Here is a 6,461-nt window from a genome sequence, read left to right on the forward strand (position 1 = left end):
CTAGAACGAGCCACGTGAACAAGTCACAAGAACAAGCCACACCAAGTCGGGACCCGTCGTAGGTCGAGCCTAGAGCCAGGCCGAGCACAACGCGATGCCCCACCAGAGTGGACACAAACCGAAAGCCCTCTTCCGCGACTTGCCCCCTCCAAGTGATTGGACGGGGACGTCGCGTTGCCCCCGGCGCACGACACACCCGCCGCACGGATATCGGTCATCCGCGTCGTGCGCCGCACCAGGCCTGGCCTAGCGTTGGGCCGACGCCCGTGATCGACCTTGGACCCGGGGGTGACCCCGGCAGCAACACCACAACCACAACGTGCTTGCTAGTGTGACTAGGCATCATGCATCTTGCTGGCATTGCGCCCAGCAAGCCTTTCGGCATCTCACCTTGCTCGCATTGCGCCAAGCAAGCCTTTTGGGCAACTCGAGTTTCAGCGCGGCCGTTCGGTGCGCGAGGCAAGGAGCCAGACACACTAACGACCCGCACACCACTCATCCGCCACCACAGTCCGCAAACCCAGCACGCCCGGACGAACAGCCCCCCGCACGCCTTGGAGCGTGCAGGCAAGCGGAAGCATACGGGAGTGCCGAGCCAACTCCGCTGGGCAGGGTTCGGGGGAAGTGACGAAGAACATTCAAGGGACAGCCCGAGGCATGAGGTGCTTCGGGCGATAATCGAACAGCCGCACCGTCTAGATTAAGCAACCCGCACAGCAAAACCAACACCGCGTCGGGCACCGTCTTGCGTCGACCATAGACGTAAGGCGAGCACGCCGCGGGTGCACAAGGCACAACTCGACCACGCCATGCTCCCTAGGTGGTGCCCAGATGGGGCGTGCATGGACGTGTTTCCCTTCTTGGTCCTTTGGTGATCGGGGTGTGCTTTTTATTATTAACTATTTTTTATTTAAATAATAAAAAAATAAAGTCCAGCAATATCTAGTAAACAACATATTTGTAAATTTATTATATTTTTTAATATTTAAACTAAAAAAATATTTCTTTCTAATTGTAAAAAAATAAAAAATTCCAAAAATATCCAAAAAGGTAAAAAAAATTAAAATTTTTAAATTTTAAATTAATTTATTCTTAACTTTTGAACAATTGCAGCAAAAAAAGTCAACTGTCTAGGTGTAGCATTATCCGGTGAATAAAAAATAAAAAATATTTTTAATAAAATTAAAATATTTAAAAAAATAAATCTTTTATTTTTGAATTTTTAATTTATATTATTAAATGTTTTTTATTTAAATAATAAAAAATAAAGTCAAGCAATATCTAGTAAACAACAGATCTATAAATTTATTATTTTTTTAATTTTTAAAATAAAATTTTTTTTTCTAATTGTAAAAAAATAAATAATTCCAAAAAATCCAAAAAAGTAAAAATATTAAAATTTTTAAATTTTTAAATTAATTTATTCTTAATTTGGGAACAAATGCAGCAAAAAAAGTCAACTGCTAGGTGTAGCATTATCCGGTGAATAAAGAAATAAAAAATATTTTTAAAAAAATTATAAATTTTAAAAAACTAAATTTTTTATCTGTGAAATTTTAAATTATATTATTAAATATTTTTTATTTAAATAATAAAGAAATAAAGTCCAGCAATATGTAGTAAATAACAGATCAGTAAATTTATTATTTTTTTTAATATTTAAACTAAAACAAATATTTTTTCCAATTGTAAAAAAATAAAAAATTCTAAAAATATCGAAAAAATAAAAAATTTTAAATTTTTTAAATTAATTTATTCTTAATTTGTGAACAAGTGCAGTAAAAAAAGTCAACTGTTTAGGTGTAGGATTATCCGGTGAATAAAAAAATAAAAAATATTTTTAAAAAAATTAAAAATTTAGAAAAACTAAATTTTTTATTTTTGAATTTTTAAATTATATTGTTAACTATTTTTTATTTAAATAATAAAAAAATAAAGTCCAACAATATCTAGTAAACAACATATTTGCAAATTTATTATATTTTTTAATATTTAAACTAAAAAAATATTTCTTTCTAATTGTGAAAAAATAAAAAATTCCGAAAATATCGAAAAAAATTTTAATTTTAAATTTTTTAAAATAATTTATTCTTAATTTGTGAACAAGTGCAGCAAAAAAAGTCAACTCTTTAGGTGTAGCATTATCCGGTGAATAAAAATAAAAAATTTTTAAAAAACTAAATTTCTTATTTTTGAATTTTTAAATTATATTATTAAATGTTTTTTATTTAAATAATAAAAAAATAAAGTCCAGCAATGCCTAGTAAACAACAGATCTGTAAATTTATTATTTTTTAATATTTAAACATAAAAAATATTTTTTCTAATTGTAAAAAAATAAAAAATTCCAAAAATATCCAAAAAGGTAAAAAAATTAAAATTTTTAAATTTTTAAATTATTTTATTCTTAACTTGTGAACAAGTGCAGCAAAAAACGTCAACTCTTTAGGTGTAGCATTATCCGGTGAATAAAAAAATAAAAAATATTTTTAATAAAATTAAAATATTTAAAAAAATAAATCTTTTATTTTTGAATTTTTAATTTATATTATTAAATGTTTTTTATTTAAATAATAAAAAATAAAGTCAAGCAATATCTAGTAAACAACAGATTTGTAAATTTATTATTTTTTTAATTTTTAAAATAAAATTTTTTTCCTAATTGTAAAAAAATAAATAATTCCAAAAAATCCAAAAAAGTAAAAATATTAAAATTTTTAAATTTTTAAATTAATTTATTCTTAATTTGGGAACAAATGCAGCAAAAAAAGTCAACTGCTAGGTGTAGCATTATCCGGTGAATAAAGAAATAAAAAATATTTTTAAAAAAATTATAAATTTTAAAAAACTAAATATTTTATTTGTGAAATTTTAAATTATATTATTAAATATTTTTTATTTAAATAATAAAGAAATAAAGTCCAGCAATATGTAGTAAATAACAGATCAGTAAATTTATTATTTTTTTTAATATTTAAACTAAAAAAAAAATATTTTTTTCCAATTGTAAAAAATAAAAAATTCTAAAAATATCAAAAAAATAAAAAATTTTAAATTTTTTAAATTAATTTATTCTTAATTTGTGAACAAGTGCAGCAAAAAAAGTCAACTGTTTAGGTGTAGGATTATCTGGTGAATAAAAAAATAAAAAATATTTTTAAAAAATTAAAAATTTAGAAAAACTAAATTTTTTATTTTTGAATTTTTAAATTATATTATTAACTATTTTTTATTTAAATAATAAAAAAATAAAGTCCAACAATATCTAGTAAACAACATATTTGCAAATTTATTATATTTTTTAATAATTAAACTAAAAAGATATTTCTTTCTAATTGTGAAAAAATAAAAAATTCCAAAAATATCGAAAAAAATTTTTAATTTTAAATTTTTAAAATAATTTATTCTTAATTTGTGAACAAGTGCAGCAAAAAAAGTCAACTCTTTAGGTGTAGCATTATCCGGTGAATAAAAAATAAAAAATTTTTAAAAAACTAAATTTCTTATTTTTGAATTTTTAAATTATATTATTAAATGTTTTTTATTTAAATAATAAAAAAATAAAGTCCAGCAATGTCTAGTAAACAACAGATCTGTAAATTTATTATTTTTTTAATATTTAAACATAAAAAATATTTTTTCTAATTGAAAAAAATAAAAAATTCCAAAAATATCAAAAAAATTAAAAAAATTAAAATTTTTAAATTTTTAAATTAATTTATTCTTAACTTGTGAACAAGTGCAGCAAAAAACGTCAACTGTCTAGGTGTAGCATTATCCGGTGAATAAAAAAATAAAAAATATTTTTAATAAAATTAAAATATTTAAAAAAATAAATCTTTTATTTTTGAATTTTTAATTTATATTATTAAATGTTTTTTATTTAAATAATAAAAAATAAAGTCAAGCAATATCTAGTAAACAACAGATCTGTAAATTTATTATTTTTTTTAATTTTTAAAATAAAAATTTTTTCTAATTGTAAAAAAATAAATAATTCCAAAAAATCCAAAAAAGTAAAAATATTAAAATTTTTAAATTTTTAAATTAATTTATTCTTAATTTGGGAACAAATGCAGCAAAAAAAGTCAACTGCTAGGTGTAGCATTATCCGGTGAATAAAAAAATAAAAAATATTTTTAAAAAAATTAAAAATTTTAAAAAACTAAATTTTTTATTTGTGAAATTTTAAATTATATTATTAAATATTTTTTATTTAAATAATAAAGAAATAAAGTCCAGCAATATGTAGTAAATAACAGATCAGTAAATTTATTATTTTTTTTAATATTTAAACTAAAAAATATTTTTTTCCAATTGTAAAAAAATAAAAAATTCTAAAAATATCGAAAAAATAAAAATTTTAAATTTTTTAAATTAATTTATTCTTAATTTGTGAACAAGTGCAGCAAAAAAATCAACTGTTTAGGTGTAGGATTATCTGGTGAATAAAAAAATAAAAAATATTTTTAAAAAAAAATTAAAATTTTGAAAAACTAAATTTTTTATTTTTGAATTTTTAAATTATATTATTAACTATTTTTTATTTAAATAATAAAAAAATAAAGTCCAGCAATATCTAGTAAACAACATATTTGTAAATTTATTATTTTTTAATGTTTAAACTAAAAAATATTTCTTTCTAATTGTAAAAAAATAAAAAATTCCAAAAATATCCAAAAAAATTTTAATTTTAAATTTTTTAAAATAATTTATTCTTAATTTGTGAACAAGTGCAGCAGAAAAAGTCAACTCTTTAGGTGTAGCATTATCCGGTGAATAAAAAATAAAAAATTTTAAAAAACTAAATTTCTTATTTTTGAATTTTTAAATTATATTATTAAATGTTTTTTATTTAAATAATAAAAAAATAAAGTCCAGCAGTGTCTAGTAAACAACAGATCTGTAAATTTATTATTTTTTTAATATTTAAACATAAAAAATATTTTTTCTAATTGTAAAAAAATAAAAAATTCCAAAAATATCCAAAAAATTAAAAAAATTAAAATTTTTAAATTTTTAAATTAATTTATTCTTAACTTGTGAACAAGTGCAGCAAAAAACGTCAACTGTCTAGGTGTAGCATTATCCGGTGAATAAAAAAATAAAAAATATTTTTAATAAAATTAAAATATTTAAAAAAATAAATCTTTTAATTTTTGAATTTTTAATTTATATTATTAAATGTTTTTTATTTAAATAATAAAAAATAAAGTCAAGCAATATCTAGTAAACAACAGATCTGTAAATTTATTATTTTTTTTAATTTTTTGAAATAAAAATTTTTTTTCTAATTGTAAAAAAATAAATAATTCCAAAAAATCCAAAAAAGTAAAAATATTAAAATTTTTAAATTTTTAAATTAATTTATTCTTAATTTGGGAACAAATGCAGCAAAAAAAAGTCAACTGCTAGGTGTAGCATTATCCGGTGAATAAAGAAATAAAAAATATTTTTAAAAAAATTATAAATTTTAAAAAACTAAATTTTTTATTTGTGAAATTTTAAATTATATTATTAAATATTTTTTATTTAAATAATAAAGAAATAAAGTCCAGCAATATGTAGTAAATAACAGATCAGTAAATTTATTATTTTTTTAATATTTAAACTAAAAAAATATTTTTTTCCAATTGTAAAAAATAAAAAATTCTAAAAATATCGAAAAAATAAAAAATTTTAAATTTTTTAAATTAATTTATTCTTAATTTGTGAACAAGTGCAGCAAAAAAGTCAACTGTTTAGGTGTAGGATTATCTGGTGAATAAAAAAATAAAAAATATTTTTAAAAAAATTAAAATTTTGAAAAACTAAATTTTTTATTTTTGAATTTTTAAATTATATTATTAACTATTTTTTATTTAAATAATAAAAAAATAAAGTCCAGCAATATCTAGTAAACAACATATTTGTAAATTTATTATTTTTTTAATGTTTAAACTAAAAAAATATTTCTTTCTAATTGTAAAAAAATAAAAAATTCCAAAAATATCCAAAAAAATTTTAATTTTAAATTTTTTAAAATAATTTATTCTTAATTTTTGAACAAGTGCAGCAGAAAAAGTCAACTCTTTAGGTGTAGCATTATCCGGTGAATAAAAAATAAAAAATTTTTAAAAAACTAAATTTCTTATTTTTGAATTTTTAAATTATATTATTAAATGTTTTTTATTTAAATAATAAAAAAATAAAGTCCAGCAATGTCTAGTAAACAACAGATCTGTAAATTTATTATTTTTTTAATATTTAAACATAAAAAATATTTTTCTAATTGTAAAAAAATAAAAAATTCCAAAAATATCCAAAAATTAAAAAAATTAAAATTTTTAAATTTTTAAATTAATTTATTCTTAACTTGTGAACAAGTGCAGCAAAAAAAGTCAACTGTCTAGGTGTAGCATTATCCGGTGAATAAAAAATAAAAAATATTTTTTATAAAATTAAAATATTTAAAAAATAAA

The sequence above is a fragment of the Arachis hypogaea genome, chromosome 1 (genome assembly GCF_003086295.3).
Source record: "Arachis hypogaea cultivar Tifrunner chromosome 1, arahy.Tifrunner.gnm2.J5K5, whole genome shotgun sequence".
Classification (NCBI taxonomy): Eukaryota; Viridiplantae; Streptophyta; class Magnoliopsida; order Fabales; family Fabaceae; genus Arachis; species Arachis hypogaea.